This window comes from Stegostoma tigrinum, chromosome 4, assembly GCF_030684315.1.
Source record: "Stegostoma tigrinum isolate sSteTig4 chromosome 4, sSteTig4.hap1, whole genome shotgun sequence".
In the NCBI taxonomy this organism is placed as follows: domain Eukaryota; kingdom Metazoa; phylum Chordata; class Chondrichthyes; order Orectolobiformes; family Stegostomatidae; genus Stegostoma; species Stegostoma tigrinum.
The window spans coordinates 110,337,081-110,361,980 of NC_081357.1; the positions used below are offsets into that span (position 1 = coordinate 110,337,081).

The 24,900-nt window shown below is 40.2% G+C and overlaps 1 protein-coding gene across 2 annotated transcripts in view; it reads right to left on the minus strand.

Annotated features, from left to right (window-relative positions):
* The window catches only part of LOC125452501 (peroxidasin homolog), a 243,236-nt gene that overhangs the window by 108,903 nt on the left and 109,433 nt on the right, over positions 1 to 24,900 (minus strand). The window lies entirely within an intron of this gene.

The window sequence follows — 24,900 nt, forward strand, 5'->3', positions numbered from 1 at the left end:
GGCTGGAGGGGAGTGTGGAGCGGACAAGGGAATCATGGAGAGACTGGTCCCTCCGGAAAGCAGACAAGGGTGGTAAGGGAAAAATGTCTTTGGTGGTGGGGTCGGATTGCAGATGGTGCATTTGTCGGAGGATGATGAGTTGGATCCAGAGGTTGGTGGGGTGGTATGTGAGGATGAGGGGGATTCTGTTTTGGTTGTTCTTGCGGGGACTGGGTGTGAGGGATGAGTTGCGGAAAATGCAGGAGACACGGTTGAGGTCGTTCTCGACCACTGCGGGGGGGGAGGTTGCGGTCTTTGAAAAACGAGGACATCTGAGATGTACAGGAGTGGAATGCCTCATCCTGGGAGCAAATGCAGCAGAGGCGGAGGCGAAGGCATTAGGAATAGGGGATGGAACTTTTGCAGGAAGGTGGGTGGGAGGATGTGTATTCTAGGTAGCTGTGGGAGTCGGTGGGCTTGAAATGGACATCGGTTTCTAGGTGGTTGCCTGAGATGGAGACAGAGAGGTCAATATCCAGAGAGGTGTTAGAGATGGTCTCTATTTCTGCCAATTTTTTTCAACTTTTTCACTGTTGCCTGTATCATTCAAGGGAGCATAACATTCCAACAAAGTCAAGACAGACTGTGATTAAGAGCTTGAACTCTTGAGGTAATTAAGGCCAAGGTAATGCTATTTTATAATAAAGAAAAATGCAGCATTAAAATACAATAAGGTTGTTCTTCTGAAGCATAATATCAAGCAGAGTTCGAGCTTAATTCAAATACTTCTTGTAATCATTTGCATTTTATCACGGTACATCAAGCTGCAACTGTATTTAATTCTGAAAACCCAGATCTCTACAAAAACCCAAGTCTGGTAAAATGCGTAAATGGTCAGAACTATCTGAGAAATAATTAGGACAGCTGGGGATGAGATTGGGCCATAATTAATGGTAACCAATCAGACTGGTTTAGAACATGTTCATTTTGCTCAGACTAGTGCACCATAAGGTTATTTGCATTCCAGAGCAGGGAGATGTTATCGAAGAAACTGTCACTTGGCTTGATGACAACAGACACTCGACAGCGCATTGCGTCTTCCATTAACCATATTGCTCTGACAGATCTCTCCAACTTTCTATAAGACATTAAGCTCTGGATTAATCAGAATTTCCTCCAGCTTAATGTCGGCAATTCTCTTTGGCTTCTGCTTACATGCATTTGTCTCTGGTCTCAACTCCATCTTTGTATATTTCCACCTTGGGATTTTTGCCCCATGTCTGGAGTTTTAACAATTGCTTGATTTCCAACTGTTGACTGCAATGACTTACTTTGATTTCAGCGACATTTTGTTTTTAGCGGTGCACAAATCTGTCTCCCACTGTGGACAAAAAGCGACTGCAGGGATTCGGCACTTTCCAAATGAACTAACTTCATGTTCCTGCCTTCTCATTTCTACAGTTCATAACGTGGTGAAATGCCGGAACCTAACAGCCTACAGCCTGTGTTTACTGAACACCCTTCTCTCAAGAAACTCAGCTGACTTGTTGCTTTGCAGGAATTTACCTCCTCTTTCACTTCACTCACAGCCTTGCTGATCCTTGCCTCTGTGATTTCCTCGAAAACATATCAACCCTTTCTCCGACACCACCCTACTTGTTGTTTAGTATTCCTCCATTCACAGCTGTTCCTGTAGCAACCTAGCCTCCATTCTCTGGGACACTACCTTTTCACATTTTTTAGGTGATGTGGTCTTCACACAGGATAAGGGTTAAGTGGAAAGGGGTAAGAGCTTGGCCAGGGGAAGACTGACTGACTCAAAAGTCATTTTGCAGTTAAAATGGTCATTCGTAGTCTGGCAACAGGATTTCTTCCAACAGGGATCTGAAGACCCACCTCAGAGAACTATCAGTCAATCAGAAATCAGCAGCTCTTAATGTAGCAGGGCTGCCAGTGGGAGCAGAAGTTGCAGTTCCATTCCAGGGCAATGAAGAGGTGACCTGTAGGAGGGTGGCATTTCTTAAATACTCAGGGGTCAGCAACCAGGAAGGAGTCGAGGTCTGAGGAGTCACGGCGGGAGGACCTCCCATGGACACACAAGGTAGTGAAGGAGGGATCTCACCTAATGCCACCTTGGATGGCAAAATCTGCTGGGGGTTTCTCCTGCAGCTGGCCTCGCACGCTGCTGGTCAAATGATATTGGTGGCTGAATGATGCTCCTTATAATGACATTAATTGCCCACTTAAAAGTCTCAACTAGATGAAAAATGGGCAGTCCCACTGCTGGCTTTAGCGCAACTTCAATCTCATCAGCAGGGAAGCATAAAACCCAATCTTACATCTTGTATTCCGCCACACCTCCCACCTAGATCCTCAAAAATAGCTTTGGTTTGATTACTTAATCACTTTCATGCTGAATTTTTCTCCGCACCCCAAAACTGCCATCCTACTAAGCACAAACATCTCTCATGTAAATAACGGGTACAACAAACTGGGTTTTTAAATTCAAGTGCGGGATGTGGGTGTCACAGGCTGGCCAGCATTTATTGTCCCATCCCCAGTTGCCTTTGAGAAGGTTGTGATGAGCTGCCTCTTGAACCGTTGCAATCCACCTGTTGTGGGTTAACCCACAATGTCCTTTGGGAGGTAATTCCAGTTCTACATCGTTAGTTTATTAACTCATGGCTTCTAATACATTCTCTTCACATCGGATTTTTGAACCTGACATGATGGAGCTGTTGAATTCTTTACCAGAGACTCAAGTGTCCCGTTGTGTTCTAGGTATGGACATTGTTTGAAGTTTCTGCTGTTACTGCCAGAGTTCCTTTTGGAAGAATGCACGGGATTGTGGATCCGAAAAATTGGATTTCAGGAAACACTGTGGAATTCAGCGATTGTACCAAACAAATTTGAGAAGGGGAACAGAATGAGCCAAAAAATGGTGCAGGAAGCAGAACTGTACAAGAGAAATAGTAGGATACTGGGGATGAATGTCAATCAAAGGAGTAACAACAAAATATAAAGAAACAGTGAAACTGGGAAAGACACAGAATCGAAGGGCTGGATGTTACATGCGCCCACCTGGTCTGTTTTCACTGGGGGCGACCATGTAAATTAGGTCAAGTGGCTGGTCAGTTGTCTCCCACTCTTTCCCGATATCACCCACACACTACAGGGTATGGGCGGGTGCCAAATCCGCTCTTCCTTACCACAGGTAATTAAATAATTAACGGTCAACTGAACATGTTCAAAGTTCAACTGACCATCCACCTCCCCCAGCTCTAACGTTGCCCTGCACACATCATAATATGGCTATTGTCAGCAGCCCTTTTTATTCAAAACCTTTTGAAATGGCAGGTAGGTTGTGCAATCTATAGATAGTACTCTTGGCCTGTCTGGTTCAAATCATCCCCCTAAAAGTCATGCATCCATCTCCCTTTCGACCTGCACTGTCTTTAAAACCCACCCCTTCCACCTCCATCACACACCCCTCCCCCTCCCTTAGCTGCAAATAAAACACCCCATCTTATAGCCCCTGCATTTTACCTAGATGTAGATTCATTAGACTTTTATCCTGGGCCTGCCTGCAGTCCCATCAGTGCCCATTATGTACTTTGGTGCTCCCAGTCAATCAGTTTGGCCAGCTAGCTCCTGAGGGTGGACTTCGTCCCCAGTGAGGGAGCAGAGGACCCACTCTTAACCAATTTAGCTCACCCTCAGTGTTAGGTGGCTGTGAAGCAGGCTTATTTCTCATCTGCCATCTTGCCCCTATATATATAGTCTACTGTTAGCGTGAGCAACATCTGATTTGATTTGATTTATTGTAGTCATGTGGACTTAATTACAGTTGAAAGTTTTGTTTTGTGGGCAGTACTGGCAGACCAGGGCAAGCAAGGATATACAGATAATAGGGTGCTGAGACAGAGTGAAGCATACAGGTTACACTGCACAGGAGGTGTACAAAGAAAGATCAACATTATTTGAAGGTAGACAGTCCAGTCAGCGGTCTAAGGGAAGCAGGGAAGAAGCTGTTCTTGAACCTGTTGGTGCGTGTGTTCACACTTCTATATCTTCGACTGACGGAACCGCTTGTAGCAAGAAAAATAAGAAATCAAGTTCAGTGTCTAAGGAAAAATGATAAAGTATGCAGACAAGATAACGGAACAAGAATATGCAGATTGAGGGAAATCAGAAAGGAGGCTGAATGACTTGATAGATAAACAAGTAATAATGGACAGAATGTAGACACAAAGCAAGTCTAAAAGTAATGGGTATTGGGGATAAAACAAGACTGGGAAGTTTTCTCAGCATGGTCAAAAAGTAATGGTTACCTATCTGATAAATGATCAGTCGGGCCAGGGAAACTGATCAATAATTTCTGATCAATAATTTAGGTACTCAAACAAAACATTTAAATCAAACTGGGGAGTGAAAAACACATTAATCCATGCATTAATTTTTAAGTGCTGTTGAAGAATGGACACATTTGGAGCACACAGAACTTCTGCCTTGATTTATTTATCTGATGTCATGTTCGCAACTGAGTAGTTGTCAAGTTAAGGGTTAAATTGCTCAAACTAATGCCATCTCACTGCTACATAATTTGACAGCTTTGAAAATAGTTGACCAATTCTATCCTTTTCACAATCTTTTGCTGATGGCAACTGTAATCTCAATGATAACATCAGGCCCTCTTGATATATTGGGATTGTCTCTTTAAATTGAAGTAATAATGATGGGGGTCACATGATTGTTCTGAAGCCTGCTTAACCCTGGGTGATGGTGGGTGTTAAACAATAAAATGAACCCCAAGTTGTTTGCTGGAAAGAGTGTGTGAAAGGTTCACTAAAGGAGTCTTGCACCAGTTCTTTGTGCTTACAGCAACTAGACTACTAGTCTCTAAAGTCCCAGAAGGATATTGAGAATGTCTAAATGGTTACATATCAAACTATATTCATTTACTTCCATAGTAGAATAGAATTCAGGACTAAAGAACAGCTAGTCAGACACAGGCAGTATGAGGGGATACAAAAGAGAAGTGAGCAGCAAGGGACTGAAAGTCTCTATAGTTTACTGCACAGGAATGAGAATGGGAGTTTTGCCCTTGACTGGAAAGATCAAATTCATGAAGATCTGATCAAAACTTTCCTAGTTTCCACTACAGGGAGAATCAGGAAGAAAATCGCTCACCATGCTAGGCTGTTTTGGGATTAGAATAATCATGCTGCGAAAGGAAAGCAATGGAAGTATACTCTCAACATCAAGAATCACTTTAGACTGGGTCCAAAACATTGGAAGACTAGTTTGGGGACGGCATAAAGAATACATATTTGTTATAAGTAAAAAGGGGCATGTTCTGCTCTATTCTTTAAATCATAAGCTGTCTTCAAAAGGAGTGTTTAGTCTAAGTGCTTTTACTCTGTAGAGTAAAAGTCTTGAAATGTGAAAACTTGCTGTGCTATCCTTTCAGCTGCCAACTGGAAGTTTGAATTTTTCTTTTTTGAAGTATTGGGCACAATGAGGAACATTAAGTAAAATATGCAACATTCCAGTAAGTGTTGAATGTAACAGATCTGATTGTCAAGGTAAAATGTTAAGAAATAGGAAAATATAAGAATGGAAAGATGCATCTTAAACCTTAAGTCTAGTCACCATATGCAAACATATAATCAGTTCAATTCAGTAAACTGAGTATGTTCATTGAATGTGCTATTATTAATGCACAAATTAGCCTGCAACTTCAAGGGTTAAAATAAATCACAAGCTGTGAATCTTGGAACTTGCTTTTTCACTCACATTGTTGTGCCATTTGCTTTACACCAGAAGTGCCTTACCATGTTGATTTTAGGAGTTTGCTGGATTTACATTTTAACTGCCTAATAAACTTACATCAGAAGATAAAGTCATAGAGTCTTACAGCATATAAACTGGCCCTTTGGCCCACCGCGTCTATGCTGACTAAAGTCTGGTAATTAGAATAGGTATCCTTTATTCAAGGTAATATTGCTTAATACCATCTCAGTCAACTTCTCTGGCACAGAAAGTAACAGTATGAACTGCTCAAACGGCTTCTGTAACAAAATGGTAATGTCACCACCTCTGGGCCAGGAGGAACAATTTCAAATCCCACATGTTCAACAAGCGTATCATAATATGTCTGACAAGCTAATTTAAAAATATAATTATAAGTTGTCTTTCTAGGTTTCTACATATTTTAACTTTGGTCACCTCTTTTTTTTCTTTATTCAACATTTCTTTCATTCAGATAATACCTGTTCTACTCTAATTCATTATTTCCCCCTTTTTTCAGCAATCCTTAAAGTTTCATGATTAGTGATAAATATTAGTGGCACTGTTATTCACTAAGCTCCCAGGTGCTCAGGTACTGTTTGCACAACCATATTAGTTCATGTTTCCACCAACACTCAGTGCAAAGAATACAGCTGAAGAGCTCAGGAAGAAGTCTAATGAACAGTGTGCAATTCAACACAATCCGACTCATAGAAAATGTCAACACGCAAAGCAATTAATAAAGCCACCAGCTCAGTTAGCTACTCTTTAGTTAGCTTGCTGTCTTTTTTTACTGACTAACGAAGATAGCTTTTAGTGATTTCTCACATTTATAAAGTTGAGCTATGCAGGAGGGAACTCAGACTGAGCACAGTGTGCCACTTTTGAGTAGGTTCAAATACTTGACTTCTGCAACAAATACTTCACAATTTTATACTTCAAAAATATTTATTCTGCTGATCATCTCAAGTGTCATTCCACAGTAAGAGTTCATAGAAGTGCACAAAATATAAACGCATATGATTACATAGAAAAATGTGATCTAATATCTGGAGACAAGAAATGTATCAAATGGTGAAACAATTGTAAATGGCAGCACACACAAGTATATAAAACTGAATGGCAGAAGCAAACCAGCTGGCCCAACAAGAGTGCTCCCATACCTCTGAAAGGTTTGAGCATTTGTGTCTAAACATGCCCATTTCATGCTGAACATGGAAACTGAGGCTGTGCCAGACTGAAGAAGCACAGTTAACTTACAGAGTTGCGGAGTTGAAGGAGGAAAGTGCACAGATAGTTAGAAGCGAGGTCATGAGGAGACTGAAAACAAGGATGAGGGCTCTAAAAAACATCTAAACTAGAGCAATTAAAATAGCAATATGTTATAATACAGATCGTATGTAAGACTGCAGACAGGGGAGTTTGAAAAACTAGGAATCGGTCAACTCAGCTTTCTCATTTGTGGCCAGAGAATGGAATTGCAGTCCATAGTGTTATTTTATGACTTAAGGTGGACACAAAATTAAGAAAATCTCATTGGCATGCTTGGCGTAAGTACTGAAATCAAAAACAACGGGATATTGTTATAACCAAGGTAAAGGGCTTGGACTTTCTGTAACTCCAACATTTATTAAAAATGGCTTTGACCCAATATTCAAATGTCAATCATATGTGTAAACCTATCAATTTTAAATATAAATCTGACATCGAGGCTTCTTTGATAAACTGTTTAGTTATTACGTTTCTTTTTTTAACTTTTCAAAAGGAAGCAAAGCTTATTAACACCGATTGAAATAAAACAGTATAACTTGTCGCCCTTCTAAATAACCTAACCTAACATACATACATGCATCAGTAAATAAAAACTTTCTCTACAGATATTAACGTGACAAAAAAAGAGTTGGCTAAATGATTGTTGATTTGTGAAGAAAAGACAAAATATGAAACAGTACAAATGGCTTTCAGCCTGGCCTTCTGAAAAGACACTTGTCACTAAACATGACATTGTCACTGGAATCGTTTGGGAGATACCAAAAGCAATGCTTCTCAAGAGAATACCTGCATCAGGTTTATTCAGCTCCTACACTAGCTTTTCCAATGATTTTTTTTCAAAACAGGTGAAATGAATTGATTACTTTACCGAGCAGGCTACACACCAACTGCCTCTTCCAGACAATATCTTAAAATAAGACCAAAACTCCCACAGCCATAAACCGGATGTAAATTTTCTGGAAACAATTTCAAGCAGTTCCATCGTCTATAAGGCTCCAGATGTTTACACAGTTTAATTGTCCCTTCCAGTAAGTTTATAAAAATTCAGTGACTTTCCAGGATTTCTTTAAAACAAAACATACCTTTGAATAATAAACATTTTTTTTGAAAAAAAAACTTCAACAGGAGTAATACTAGCATCCTCCTAATACCTCTAACTTTGGAGGAATGAAGCACTACTTTTAAACACTGTTTCATGAGGAAGTGTGGACATGAAAGCAAAACATAAAATGCCGTAGTTAAACACTCATTTTCAATCATTCAGTATAAGTAACTACTATTGTGCCAGGAACCATCCTAGTATTCAGGGAATTCAAAGTTAAACTCTAAACATAGGAATGGCAATTTGTTTTTTTTTCCCTTGCAATGAAGATAATCTTTGAGTTACAGCATTGCAGCCTCACAGCGCCAGGGACCCAGGTTTGATTCCAGCCTCGGGTGACTGTCTGTGTGGAGTTTGCACATTCTCCCCATGTCTGCGTGGGTTTCCTCCGGGTGCTCCGGTTTCCTCCCACAGTCCAAAGATGTGCAGGCTAGGTGGAACAGCCATGCTAAATCGTCTGTAGTGTTCAGGGGTGTGTGGGTTATAGGGGGATGGTTCTGGGTGGGATGCTTCAAGTGGTGGTGTGGACTTGTTGGGCTGAAGGGCCTGTTTCCACACTGTAGGGAATCTAATCTAATAGTCAACTTCATGAAAATAGAATGCCATTGTTCCTTTCAACTTTTCCACAAAGTGTAAGGGGTTGTGATCAGTGTCATCCTATCAACATTGCAGACACACAATTTAAAATGTTTAGAAGTGTGTGGTAATCTTGGAGTTAGTTTTTCCACTGTAGAGTATCTCTTCTGATGTTGATTTAGCTCCTTTGGAAACTTTCTGTACCAAGACGATAGCTACCATCCGGTCACTAGCCATTGCTTTCTTCAAGGGTTCAGAAAAACCTTGAGCAGTGAATGCTGGTTTTTGAACAAAATTGCTCACAGCCTCTCAGGAGGTGTTTAGCACTCCCTTGGCCATACTACTTTAGCTTCCTTTCGGAGAAAATCCTTCAATAGAGAAGGTATTACACTGAAATTTTTTTCTATGTTACAACAGAAATGACACAAGTTGAATCTTAGGACAGGGAACTCCTAGAATGTTGGTACTGTTGCTCATCTTGGCAACACCGGTCCTTGCCCTACTATATGCCCTAAATAGGTTACTCAGGCTTTTGCAAACTTATTTGGACAAGGCTTTTTCATCAGGTCAGCTGGCTGTACTTGGCCAAACAGAATTTCTAGCTGATCTAAGTGGTCCTCCCAAGAATCTGTTCATATCAAGGTAAATCTCGATCATTATTTTGAGGCTTTGATGGTACCAACCAAAAGCGCATTGGGTTTGGGAGTGTTACACTCAGAACATTAATTGCATTATAAGTAAACTACTCATAACTTATTTCCTGTCAACTTTAGATGCAAAATTAGAACATTGATGCGACTGAATGTGCATCAGTCAACCACACAGTGAAGAAGTGGGTTAACTTGTCTACCAGTACCTCAGCAGAAGTTCTTCCCAAAGGAATAGTCACTGGGATATGAGTAGCTAAATCCATAGAAGTGAGGATTTACTGGTGTCCTGCTTTTACTCGCAGTCAAGGCCCCACACTCTACTGACACCTTACTGAATGACTTTTTAAAAAATTTGGTATGAGAAACAGCAAAACCAGTTTATTCGCAGGTTGCAGCTTTCCCACCATCTGGAATTTATGGCACATTTTATAAAATGTTATCACCTCCTTGTGAAGACCTGGTCAGTGAAAATATCGACTTGTACGTGCTTGGGTGTGCCAGATCCTTAGACCTGTACCATGGCTATTTTATGGGCTCCTGACCTATGTTCTCCCTCTTTTTTCAAAACTGAGTAAAACCCAGGCATCCAATGTTTGATAATGGTAAAGTTAGGCCTCTCCCCAGTAACAGTGTGGATGGCTGCTGTATTCCCAGCTATGACAAAAGGTTTAGAACACAGAACACAGAACACTACAGCGCAGTACAGGCCCTTCGGCCCTCGATGTTGCGTTGACCTGTGAAACCAAATTGAAGTCCATCTAACCTACACTATTCCATTATCATCCACATGTTATCCAATGACCATTTAAATGCCCTTAAACTTGGCGAGTCTGGTATTGTTGCAGGCAGGGCATTCCATGCCCTTACTACTCTCTGAGTAAAGAACCTACCTCTGACATCTGTCCTATATCTATCAATCCTCAATTTAAAAGCTATGTCCCCTCGTGTTAGCCATCTCCATCTGAGGAAAAAGGCTCACACTGTCCGCCCTATCTAATCCTCTGATCATCTTGTATGTCTCTATTAAGTCACTTCTTAATCTTTTTCTCTCGAACGAAAACAGCCTCAAATCCCTCAGCCTTTCCTCATAAGATCTTCCCTCCACACCAGGTAACATTCTGGTAAATCTCCTTTGCACACTTTCCAATGCTTCCGCGTCCTTTCTATAATGTGGCGACCAGAACTGTATGCAATACTTCAAGTGCGGCCGCACCAAAGTTTTGTACAGCTGAAACATGACCTCGTGGCTCCAAAACGCAATCCCTCTACCAATAAAACCTAACACACTGTATGCCTTCTGAACAACCCTATCAACCTGGGTGGCAACTTTCAGGGATCTATGCACATCAACACCGAGAACTGTCTGGTCATCCACACTACCAAGAATCTTACCATTAGCCCAGTACTCTGTTACTCCTTCCAAAGTGAATCACGTTATACTTTTCTGCATTAAACTCCATTTGCCACCTCTCAGCCCATCTCTGCAGCATATCTATGTTCCTCTGCAAGCCGCAACATCCTCCCACTATCCACAACTCCACTGACTTTAGTGTCATCTGCAAATTTACTAACCCATACTTCTATGCCCTCATCCAGGTCATTTATAAAAATTACAAACAGCAGTGACCATAAAATAGCTCCTTGCGGTACACCACTAGTGACTGAACTCCAGGATGAACATTTCTCATCAACCACCACCCTCTGTCTTCTTCCAATTAGCCAATGTTTGATCCAAGCCGCTAAATCACCCTCAATCCCATGACTCCATATTTTATGCAATAGCCTACCATGGCGAACCTTATCAAATGCTTTACTGAAATCCACATAGACTACATCTACCGTTTTACCCTCAACCACCTGTTTGGTCACTTTCTCAAAGAACTCAATAAGGTTTGTGAGGCACGACCTACCCTTCATAAAACTGTGTTGACTATCCCGAATCAAATTATTCCTTTCTAGATGATTATAAATCCTATCTTTTATAATCATTTTTGACATTTTACCCACAACTGAAGTAAGGCTCACTGGTCTGTAATTACCAGGATTGTCCCTCCTCCCCTTCTTGAACATGGGGTTGACATTTACTATCCTCCAGTCTTCTGGCACTATTCCTGAACATAATGACGACATAAGGATCAAAGTCAAAGGCTTTGTTTAGCAGTATCATTTAAGGGATAAGGAGTTACTTTTCCTTTTAAGAGTTATTATCAGGTATCTTATTCATCTCAATGTTGTCTGGATTTGATCTTACAACTGTAGACAGAGCTATACCTTCTTGTACTCTCGGTCAGGGCCTCTTTCTCTCCCCTTATCTTGTATATCCCAACAATTCCCATGGGTTTACCCTGTAATTTTGAAAAATCTGTGCAATATGGCTCATCTGTGGCAAAGGAAACCCTTGGGTTCTGGCATAATTTCCACACTCAACACTTTACTTTCTGGATTCAAAGCTGTCCCTTCCTTTGACTGTCCATTCACCATCCTTTCATCATCCTCCCTTCTGTCGTTCTCAGGTTGTCAGGATGTACAGGAAAATGGATTGATCTGGTGGACAAACTCATCAACCATCTTAGCTTGGGTGTTGAAATCTTTGGTTCTCTATGTAGGTCTTACTAACAATTTAAAACAAAACCTTTCCAAGAGAATTATTAGCCTAAGGATCCCATTGATGGCTCCTATGTTTAGTGTTCACATTCACCAATCCAAGACAATTTGCTTTACTATCACAAATTCTATATGAATCTGCCCAGACTGCTCTGTAGCCACAGGGCAGTGTCAACCACAGGGACAAAATTATTAGCATTGAGCTTTTTTTTTCCCTTTGCCATTTCCACCAGTTGAAGCCTCCTAAAAAAGCAAGACATAAACTTTATGAGTGCTGCCAAAGAGCTTGCACTGACTAAGCACTGTCCAGTTTTCTTCCTACAATCTCCTCTGTTGAGCTATCTTTTCAGAGATGAAAAATGACTGTGTGACTTTTCCCTGAAACTTTAATTTGCACAAACTGAAGCAGCTCTCCACGAGATCCTAGGTTGAAATCAGATCCATTCTCATCTGAGGTTCATTGGAGGCAAGTTCACCCTTTTTTTTCCCTGAGGTGTCGCCTTTTAAGACAGTATTCTTATAATCTCAACCTCTCTCTCTTTGTTTTAATTATTCTCGTTCCAGGTTCTTAAGTGGTCTTGTTCTCCCTTGTCCTCTCTCTGAAGTATCCTTTCTATTGCTTCTGCTTCTTTCTCAAATTCACGTTTTACTTTTTCCATTCCACTTTGCCGTTCAAGTTTGCATATGGGCAGTCTCCAAGTTACGAATGGGTTTCCTTCTTGGGTCTGAGCACAACACAACATAAAACAGCTGTGCACAAGTACGAGAAAATGTATGCATGTTAATCTTTAGAATTATTATGAATATGGAATCTCATTCATGAGGACAAGCATTCATATGTTGGATGTACATAAATCGGGGACCACTTGTCGTTATTTTTCCTTTTCTATTTCAAGCTGAATCCTCTGTAACTGAATTATAGCTAATTTATTTGAACTAGCATCTGGATTATCTTTACCTTCATTGAATTTCAAATGCTGGGCTCTTCCCAAAATTATATTTAATTTCCTGACCACTGCTTTTAAGTCTAACTCCAACCTTTCTGCCATGCAATTAGTCTGGCCATGACTAATTTTTGCAAATTACTCGAGGATAAATCCACCCTTTGCAGAAAGGTCACAACAACAGACAGAGCTACCTGGTTTTCAGAGCATACAGCAAAATCCACCAAGAAAACCATAACTAGGCTTAGCCTCAGAAAGTACCAGTACTCCATATTTTTAACTAGATTTCAAATCGCACAAAAATCTGCATTCATACGTTATGACTGAGGTGGGAGGAGTGTAGTGTTTCTCTATGGTCCTACTATTCCACAAGTCTCAACATATGCGTAAAGAAAATCTTTGATCCAGCTTTTGATGTTGTCATTCATGCGGGTAAATCTATCAATTTCAGAACATAATTCAGCCATCTAACTTTCTTTCCTAAGCAATGAAATCATCAAAATTATTGAAAAAAAAAACAACTTATTTATAAAGCTGAAAAGCAAATTAACAGTTTGAAATATAACAATTTAAACAGATAGCCTTCCAAATACCCCATCATATGTACAAATGCCAGTTAAAGATAAAAGCTGAGAATTTCTCAACAGATATGAATTGTACGGAAAAAAAAAGGCTTGAACAAACTAATCGTTGGTTCATGAAGGGAAAAAAAGGGATAAGATGCAATCTTTCAGGTGGCTTTGATCTGGGGTCCTGGCATATGTAGATACGTATCATTAGACAAATGTGCTTGTCACTGGGATATTTTCAGAGGCAGTTTATTCAAGAGATATCAAAAGAGAATAGCTGCCTCTGGTTTTGCACTTCTCAAAACTGGTTTCTCATAAGATTCTTCTTTTCAGGTGAAAGTGGAGGAGTTGTGTGACTTGTCTCAGTGGGGTACACAATAAGTTACCAACTATCTATTTTGAAACAATATGCAAAAAAATCCAAAAACTCCTGCCCAAACATGTAACTTCACTGTAAGCAGATCCAAGCAGTTCTATAGTTTATAATGTACTAGCTGGTCACTTAATTGTTTCTTCCAGTGTGCCTTTTTAGAATATAAAAGTCTAAGTTGGCTTTTCAGAACAAAGCCTATTTACCCTTAATCTTTTGATCCTTTATAAACCAACTGGAACAATAATTTACATTTGTATCCCCAAAAACAACATAAATAACGGGAGTGCCTTCATAACTATGTATATATTATTTTTAAATACCTGTGAGTTTATATATTATGTGGATGTTAATAGATCTGCAAATCCTGAACAGCCTTGAAGCAAAATACTCATTCTCAACTCCATGCAGAATATAGCTGTTCTATCTCAGATATCAAGCAAGTTGCAGCAGAATTTAGGATTCACCATTATTTGACCTCATCCTGTTTCTAAATCAGAAAAAAAATTATCTATTCTAGTATTAGTAGCAAACAACCGAAAAACTGATCTTCTCAGAGATATAATTTGGCTAATTGCAGATCTGTTTATTTGAAAGTTCTATCATTTTTAGCATGTTTTTATGCCTCTTTCAATTAGTTTATATTGTAAACCTACTGCATTAGTCCAATCATTCACAATAGCTTATACTTGCAGTGTTTTTAAAACAGAAAAAGGCCCCAAGATGTTCTACAGAAGCATAGCAGACACTGAGGCAAAATAGAAGCAATAAGGAGGGCTGACTAAAAGCTGTGTGGAAGAAGTGATATGAAGAATTTGGGTCAATTGCTTGTGGGGAGGAGGGGATCTTAAAGCAGGATGCAGAGGCGGAAAAGTGAAGGCAAGCAATTGCAAAGTTTAAGCTCTATATTGCTGATGGCTCAGATGTCAACAGTGTGGTGAAAGGAATGGAGAAAGAAACTACATCTAGAGGAATACAGTCCCTGTTTATTTTTGCATTATTGTTTAACCACAATAATGATTGTTTTGCTATTCAGTATAAAATGGCACCTTCAATTTATTTCCATACGTTATGTTTAGGAGCATATGCACTGTCAAATTTTGTTGCTGTTTGTCTCTGTTTCCATAAATGGAGAAGAAAATCTTAAACCGAAATCAGTGAAGATCACTTTGACTGCATGAGCAACGCATAACACTAAGGTCCTAAACAAGCTTTGTAACTATATGTAACTATTGCACAACTGAAACACATCACCAACAGAGAATATATTGTGAATTTACTGTTCATATTTTCACAATGCTTCTGCATTCTTACTAGAATTGTTTTCTCTAGGTAATGCCAAAAAAAACAGTCACCCGTCTCCACCTCTGACAAGATTGCTTGGAGATGGAATGCATAAGGGGCCCGGCCTGATGCGTTGATTCCTTGGTTTCTGACCTATTTTGCCTCCTTGTCTGTCTTCATTGGATGGTGAAGATTACACCCATAATACCTGTGCTCCAGCTGAATTTTGATCTGGGCGAAGCAACTCATAACTGAATTTGTGATAGTTTAAAAACTGGACATCTGAAATTTCACTTATTTGTCATAACACTCCTCTGCCCCAAGCAAAACCAGTTGCCTGTTGGTTTCTGTCAGTTGTGAAAACCTGTTACCCTGCTCATGAGATATTGGGAACTGCAGATGCTGGAGAATCCAAGATAACAAAGTGTGGGGCTGGATGAACACAGCAGGCTGATGAAGGGTCTAGGACCGAAACGTCAGCTTTTGTGCTCCTAAGATGCTGCTTGGCCTGCTGTGTTCATCCGGCCCCACACTTGGTTATCCTGCTCATGATCTGGTCAGAATCACGCCAATTTGTCTTTCTCACTGAAATGTTCTACATAACTCATTGAAATTTTAAGGTGATGTAGACAATTGCTGTATTGTTTGCCTCTGATGATTTGTTTTAGCACGCTATTTGTTTTACTAGTGATATTTACCCAATCACCTTGGCAGCTACAAATCTTGCAAGTTTGGTCTGACTCTCAACTCGTTCTTCTGGAAATGACTGAAGTTATTAGGAACAAGGCCATTCAAAACGAATCCATTATTTATTTATGGCTGATCGGTACCAAGAAACATCTTGTTTGCCTCATACACTACGAAGAATGAGAAAAGAAAATCTGTACCTCAATCCCATTCTCCACAATGTTGATATCCTAACCTGTAATTGGAATCATTTTATATCTGTCTTGAACTTTCAATTCATCCAGAATCCACAGCTTTTTGCAAAGACAGTTTCAGATTTTCACTATTCTGTGAATAAGTACTTCCTGATAGCAGTCTTAAAAAAACAGACAAGTCATTTAAGATTAAGCACCCTAGTTCTGAATTCTCCACTGGACACAATGAATTGGGTTGACCTATTGATTTGGTTCATCAGTTTAGAGTATTTGATTGGTTCAGCCACCTTCATAGCGTATATTTTTGTGCTCCAACATCATTCTCCTGAAACCATATTCCACACATTACAAGTTCCCTGTCCACCATGCTAGTGACTGACCTAAACAACTTAACTCAATAGGACAGGTATGACCTGACCTTCACAAATGTGTATATACTCTCCTTAATCAGACCATACCAGCCTAGGTGCTAAGCCATTAAAACTGATGTAAAAATGCTGTTTCTGTTGCATATGGGCTTCCCTCTCCCTTTTTAAATCATGAAGACTTCCAATTTTTCCAATCCACAACTCGATTTCCTTCAGAGTTTTCTGATATTTTTATAGTGTTATGCATTGCTCATTCAGTCAAAGTGATCTTCACTGATTTCAGTTTAAGATTTTCTTCTCCATTTGTGGAAACAGAGACAAACAGCAACAAAATTTGACAGTGCATATGTTCCTAAACACAACGTATGGAAATAAACTGAAGGTGCCATTTTATACCGAATAGCAAAACAATCATTATTTTTGTGAATGCATCTAATGTAAATAATCGATAAATTTCCCCAAATTTCACTCAGCAACTGAAACAATCAAATTCTGGAGATTTGTTGACGTTCAGCTCCATTATTTTGCCTGATACTGTTTATAAAAAAACTGTATACTGAATCCACCAAGTGCTCCCATAAATATTTTTAACCTTTATTTCATTTCCTTCCTCCACTGAGAAAACCAACACAAAATATTCATTTATCAAGTCAACCCATTTCGTTAACTGCTTGAGTCTCCCATAATCATAAGCCTGTGCCTTTATGAACACCAGGTATAGTTTCATGCTTAGATAAGACTGTTAACCTGCAGTCATTGATCACCACAGAATAGGTGGGAAAAGTATGTGCTCACATTCTATATGGAAAAGACAGCTTCAAAAGGCTACTTATTCACATGGCCTTAAAGACTAATAGTGGAAGAACAGAACGAGGCAACAAGAATGGGAGAACAAACAAAGACGACCTCTCTTTATTCTAAACGGCTTCTGGTCATTTAGTCACCTTACAGCAAAAGTTGTGACCTTCTGATTTTAATTACATTGCTTCATTCAGAGTGTCGTATAATTCAATTTTGAGCTAGAAAACGTTCATTTCACCACAATAGTTTCAAATATTTAAAATAAAGTCAATTTTCTTACAGACATTTTAACTAGTTTACAAATTACACTTTCTGACACGTGACTTTCTGAAGTCTCCTTCAATACCCCAATAAAAGGAGTTACATTAAAGCGACAAGGGACTAAGGCTGGAGACCTGATTATTTCTAAATTGTGAAACCGTTTCCCTTTCTGATCAAGCTATGCCTTCACTATAGAGGTGCCAATAACATTAAACATTACTGTGAAGAAGCTGTGAACTCAAGTTTTGGGAATCCAATGCCTGTATTTTCCACTGGTAGTTAAAATCACACCCCATCATCATGGTTGAAAAGAGACCAGGTTTCAGAGATTAGAATCATCAAATTCATGGTATATATCAAATCACATGCAGCAGTATTTTAGACAAGCATTTCCTGTCAGCAACATTAACAGTGGTCTGACTGAAACATTGGCTGCATTCCTATAAAGTTAAAGTTTGACATGGGAAGGCAAAATCAAGTGAAACCTTTCTCAATGGTGTTTTGCTAACTGTTTGTTGTTGAGGCAGCACTTCAACTCTACCATGGGGGCAAAGATAAGGAAATGGCTCGTAAACAGAATAATTCCTCAACAAGGAAATAAACGAATGGATTCTGAGCTTTCAGCCATCTGATCAAAAGACAGCTCAGAGCAAGTGTATGTAACCTTCTAAAGCAGATGAGAGTTTAACGGAAGAATTCATTGTTGAGGAACAGCTGACGATGTGAGATGAATAGGTTTCGAGGTGGAGAAAGGATGAGCAAGAATAGATTTTGAGTTCAGCGTGAAATAACATGCAGAATGACTGCAGGCAAATTTGAGGACATATTCTGTGATTCCTGCGATGTTAGTGGAGGGTTGTACCCCAAAATATATAAGCTATAATGGTGCAGCTTCTTCTCCAGGTGGTGCACCCACCAAATGCAGCTTCACAGCTGGGAGCACAGGATCATACAAATGTAAATTGTAGGGCAAAATCTATTTAAAAAATATCGCATACTGTTTAATCAGTAACGAGGCACTAACTTTTGTATGCTGCTACCAAAAGTGAAACCTAATGCACTGACCAAAGAAAACAAACAGAACTGGAAGTGTTAGCAATTAATCCATTGCTACCCTCAACAAAACATCAGCCATATCAACTTACTGGATATGAAAGAAAAATATTAAACAACAGATAGTGTATAAAAAAGGGCTCCAGTACTTTCAAAAGAAAATCTGGGAACAAGAATTGTTTATTCCACTGAACATCAGGTGGCGCTACACAAGCCTTATGCCCTCCCATGGGCATGTGTTGTATTGTGCTGCACTGCCAGATATTCTGATCCAGCCCTCACAGTTTACCCTTTGCAAAGGGCAGCCACAGGGAGTGCCCCACGTGCACTGGCACTAACTGAACCAATACTATCCTGATGTCACATATCTGAATCTGATGTGACACCAGGCTTCCACAGGACAAGCAATATCCTTGAACAAGTTCACTCGTTACTCTCAGAATAAACAAAAAAAATTTCAGCTGCGTAATGAGCCTTGCACCAGCGCTGCTGAAATAAAGGACCAAACACCCAACTTGCAGGTTCAGGTAAATGGAATTACTTCCATTCTTGCAAAGTTTTTGGAATTCCGCGCCGTGTTTCTGACGGCATTGTGATGAGTTACTGAATTTGGAAGGGGTGTTGTTGAGAACTGACAAACTAACAGGTAACTGAGTTGGGATAAATATGTAATTTTCAGGTCAGTATTCCGCAACCAGTGGACTGTCACAGGGATCAGTGCTGGCACCTCAGCTATTTACAATCTATATTAATGGTTGGATGAAAGAACCATTTGTGTTGTAGTTAAACTTTCTGATCATACAAACAGACACAGGACGACAATTTGAGAAGAGAGTATGATGAGTCTGAAAAGGGACATAGATAAGGGGAACCGAATAGGCAACGTGTTTATTGATGGACCATAAGTTGTGAAAATATGAGGTTATCCACTTTGACAGGAAGCGTAGAAAAGCACAGTATTATTTAAAAACAGGGACTGCCAAGTGCTAGACTATAAACATATTTGGGTGTTCTGTCATGCATAACCAATAAGAAATTACCATGCAGGTACAACAAGTATGTAGGAAGGCAAATGGAATGTTCCTCTTTGAAGTAAGGGGGCTGGAATATAAAAATGAGTCAGCCTTGCTCCAACCATACAGTACATTAGTGAGAACATAGCCGGGTTACTGCATATGGCTTCTGTCCCCGTACTTAAGGAGAGATGTACAGTACTTGCACTGGACGCAATTCACAGAAGGTTCACTTGGTGGATTCTTCAGTGAAGGTATTGTCTTATGAAGAATGGTTGGCTTGGTTGAGCCTATACCCATTGGAAGTGCGAGGCAATCTTTTTAGGGTGGGGACTAGCAGGGAAGTTGATTCAAAGTCACAGTCAGATCAATCGTGGACTGTTTTTTTACTGTGGACTAGGCTTGTGAGGCCAAATGCTCTACACCTGCTTCTACTTCATTCTTTTTTTTTCCTGAGTATAGTATCATAGAATGACAGAGCACTGAGGAAAGCCCCTCAGCCTACTGTGTCTATGTCTGTGCCTATTCTTCAGTGGAGCTATTCATTAATTCCCTTCCCTTGGTCTTTCCATGTTCAAAATGCTTCAAGTGTTTATCCAATTGCCTTTTGAAAGTTATAGATGAATCAGTTTCCATTACACTTTTGGGCAGTACACAACATCAAAATGTGTTCCTGTGTTGCTCAGTTCTTTTGCAAATCAGCTTAAATATGTGAGATAACAAAGTGTGAAGCTGGATGAACACAGAAGTCCAAGCAGGATCTCAGGAGCACAAAAGCTGACGTTTCGGGCCTAGACCCTTCATCAGAAAAGGGATGGGGAGAGGATTCTGAAACAAATAGGGGTTGAGGGGGAGGCGGACCGAAGATGGATAGAGGAGAGGATAGGTGGAGAGGAGAGTATGGGTGGGAAGGTAGGGAGGGGATAGCTCAGTCTGGTGAGGACGGACAGGTCAAGGGGGCGGGATGAGGTTAATCGGTAGGAAATGGAGGTGCAGCTTGAGGTGGGAGAAGGGGATAGGTGAGAGGAAGAACAGGTTAGGGAGGCGGGGATGAGCTGGGCTGGTTTTGGGATGCAGTGGGGGGAGGGGAGATTTTGAAGCTGGTGAAATCCGCATTGATACCATTGGACTGCAGGGTTCCCAAGCGGAATATGAGTTGCTGTTCCTGCAACCTACGGGTGGCATCATTATGGCGCTGCAGGAGGCCCAGGATGGATATGTCATCTAAAGAATGGGAGGGGGAGTTGAAATGGTTCGCGATTGGGAGGTGCAGTTGTTTATTGCGAACCAAGCGGACGTGTTCTGCAAAGCAGTCCCCAAGCCTCCGCTTGGTTTCCCAATGTAGAGGAAGCCACACCCTGTACTGCAGATGCAGTATATCACATGGGCGGATGTGCAAGAGAACATCTGCTTGATGTGCAAAGTCATCTTGGGGCCTGGGCTGGGGGTGAGGGAGGAGGTTTGGGGGCAAGTGCAGCACTTCCTGCGGTTGCAGGGGAAGGTGCTGGGTGTGGTGGGGTTGGAGGGGAGTGTGGAGCAGACAAAGGAGTCACGGAGAGAGTGGTCTCTCGGAAGGCAGATTAGGGTGGGGATGGAAAAATGTCTTTAGTGGTGGGATCGGATTGTAATGGCTGGAAGTGTCGGAGGATGATGCGTTGTATTCGGAGGTTGGTGGGGTGGTATGTGAGGGCTAGGGAGATTCTCTTTTGGCAGTTATTGCGGGGGCAGGGTGTGAGGGATGAGTTGCAGGAAATGTGGGAGACGCGGTCGAGGGCGTTCTCGACCACTGCGGGGGGGATGTTGCGGTCCTTGAAGAACGAGGACATCTGGGATGTGCGGGAGTGGAATGCCTCATCCTGGGAGCAGATGCGGTGGAGGCGAAGGAATTGGGAATAGGGGATGGAATTTTTGCAGGAGGGTGGGTGGTTAAATATGTGCCCTTTGATTTCTGATTGTCCTTATTTTCTCCATCAAAACCCTTTATACAACTGATCATCAGAGATCATCTGTTACAGCCCTCTTGTGGCACAGTGATAATGTCCTTACCTCTGCAGCAGGATGCCCAGTGGTTCAAGTCCCACCTGCTCCAGGAGTGTGTCATGACATCTCTGAACAGACTGATTTAAGAAGAAATATACAAAGAGATATCAGAGATCATCTTAACCTCCTTTGCCTTACGGACGGGAACACCATCTCCTCTGTTCTTCCGGTCCATTTCTCACACAAGATTACAGTTTCCTCTTCAAAGTGTCCAGTTCTATCAATTAACGGACTGATTTCCTCACTATGGATATGGAAAGATATGGGGAGGTCACTGAACAGAAAATTTAACTCTGATCTGTGGTCAATCCCTACCCCATCTGTTGCTGATTATTAAATAAAGACTGCTCAGAAACTAAAGTCTGACACTACTCATTCTCTCCTAACTTTAAAAAAGTATAAAGTGATACTAGGATGAGTGTGGCTTCAATTATCCAATTACAGTTCTTCAAAGATAATTCATTGACCTTCCTGAAATTCAACCGTAATTTGAACAGGCCTAAACAAAGCACATCAGGAACCAGCTATCAGTATTCACATTAGGATATACATTCTCATAACACACTCAGGTCACATATGCACAGTTATGTGACTGACAAAATTGTTTGGAAATAGGAGATCACTGGAAAATTACAGAAGGAGGAAAGCATAAGAGATGAACGGCATGTAATGGAGAACAGGAATGAATGACATGTTCGAAACATTCTGTTGTGAAGTTTTTCCAGACCTGTTTCTCAAAAGTTAGATTTGGTTCATAACTAATACACATAGTGCATGTCTTAGTAAACCTGAACAAACATGCTTAAACACTTAGAAAAGAACAAGAGCTGAATCCACTAAATATTGCTCATGAGTGCTATTCCAGGCAAGTTTATTATATACTGTTAAGCCAATAGTATATTTAGAGGGCTTAAATATGTATATTTTGAACAGAAAACTATGTTTTGGTCATAATTACTAACCACTCCATATATTAATAGTCTGTTTAAGTCTTGGTAGCTCATATCATTTAATCAATCTCAAATTCAAGCTCATCCACATGAAGAGAAAAACACCTCGTGTTATGCAACTTTTTTTCTGTATAATGAAATTTGGCAGTAAACTGATGAATTTACTGCATGAGAATGTTTTTAATCAAATATGCAAGGGGGAGGGAAATCTGTTCGACTGTGCTCAGATGTTGTATTGCGTGCTGTACTTAAAACTGCCAGATAACTGCCAGATTTGGCTTGGATTCTGACAACAATCTGTCAATGTTGGTTGTCATTTCTCCTTTGAAATGTACAGGAACTTTCGAACTTCATGTTTGGCAGATAATGTAGAAATTCTGATGTTGGCACCCATCACTGACCGTTCACCATCAGCTGCACTGTGGATCACCCCAGCAGAGCCAAAAAATCACTGGAATCAGCTGATGTAGTGAGAACTTCATCCTTTCAATTCTCACATCACAGTTTGAAATATCATTAAAAGGGGCAACTAGATTTTTGATAGTATTCTAGTAATAACTACTGCTAAACAACAAGTCAAATGTCTCCACTGCGACTAACTGCAATCTTTTAGCAGATGTTTTATAAAGATGTTTTTTCTGTTTCTACTTAATCTCAAACACAGAAAGGAACACAATTTGAACTTGGCATTTTTTATTTCTGTTTGGTTGGTCCAGAATTCTTGGATATGATTGATTGCTCAAACAGACAGTAGCAACACTGTAGCTCGAGTTGGGAACTCCGACAGAAAAGGACATTAAGTTACACTAATGGTTGATACAGTTCTTGGCATTGAAATACTACTTTTAAGAGAGGCTTTTAACTCTAGTGACAACACACTTGCTTCACCAGTGACTACGAATTCAGGACTATCATAAGTAATGGAAGCAGTGCCCAAAGTCATTGATCAATATGAAGTGGTGGTTTAAAAAGCAGTTTGAATTAATATATGCCAATAATGTATCCCGTTTGCTGTCAATATGCCAGAAACAAAGGTTTCCAATAAAGCCGCACAGAGGGAAAAAAAATTCTCATTGATGCTTTCCACATTCTTGATACTCCTTTGCTCTTTCATAAGGTCTAAACAGTCTGCATTAATTAGCCCATCAACTCAGAACAATGCTACTCATTTAACAAAATGCATGAAGAACAAGATTTGTAGCTGAATCTGTAATTCTGCCTGCATACGGTGATAGTGAGTCTAATGCAAGCAAGAACAAAGAAATAAAAAATGGCCTTTCAAAAATCTGAACGCAAAATTCACCAGACTCTCTTTGAAAATGCCGCAGAATTCATTGTGCAAAATATTAAAAACATGAAATGGAAGCACAAAGGTATCCAAACACAACTACAATCCTCACATTTAAAACTTGCGCAAATGAAATAAATATATTTCACAAGTTAATGCAATCCTAATGCTGTTGATCTTTGTTTCAATTCAAGCTCGACAGTTATGTCACTGAATTAGACAGTTGTTCACAGAGCTAAAATCTTGTCTGCAGTAAGTACATCATCTGCTGCACAACAACATCACTTGACCTCGGCTCATCTCAATGCTGAATCCAAACAGATGCGTGCTCTGTCTTTTATTGCTATAAATCACACAAAGCATTCCCCAGTGATGCACAACCAAGCCATGCAAGAAAAATGCTAGTTTGAACTCCTTAGCTGCATTACCGGGGCACTGAAAAAGCCCAAGATGCAGGAGAGGTTGGGAGTTGGGGGAAGACAGTGGACAAAAATAATACCAAATTACAACCCTAGATTGCAGGAAATTCACTCCTCCTGGAAATCATGCAGATGGATCTTGATGCGAACTGTGATGCTCTGCTCTCACCATTTTGATTGAAATGGTGATAGGCTATTTGAGCAGTGCCCCAGAAGGATTGTCTGCACCCTGGAGACAACATAGCATGAGTCATCCCCTTTCATAGGGGCAGGAAGGAAGTTGGTAATGTTATCTATCCGTATTAACTGTATACTTGTCAGATTTTTATACAGCACAATGAAAAGGTCCACTTTGCTTGTCGGAACAACAAAAAGTTTTAATCTTAAGAAAATCCCCTCTCCTGTTGCTGGAAGGATTGGGAGTTTTAACGAAGGCACTGAAAAATTTATTGCAGCAATTTACCACTCCAAAATGAGGAATAAAATGAACAAATGCTACTATCTTATCACCTTGCAACAAAAACACAATAGAATATAAATTAAAAATTGCACACATTTCACTTGTGCTCACCCCAGAATTATTTTACTCTTCCTTTGTATTTTTAGTTACAACTTAACTTTAGCATTTCTTTACACAGATTCTTCCCCACTCTAGACTTTAAAAAGTTTAGAATGGAATATATTTT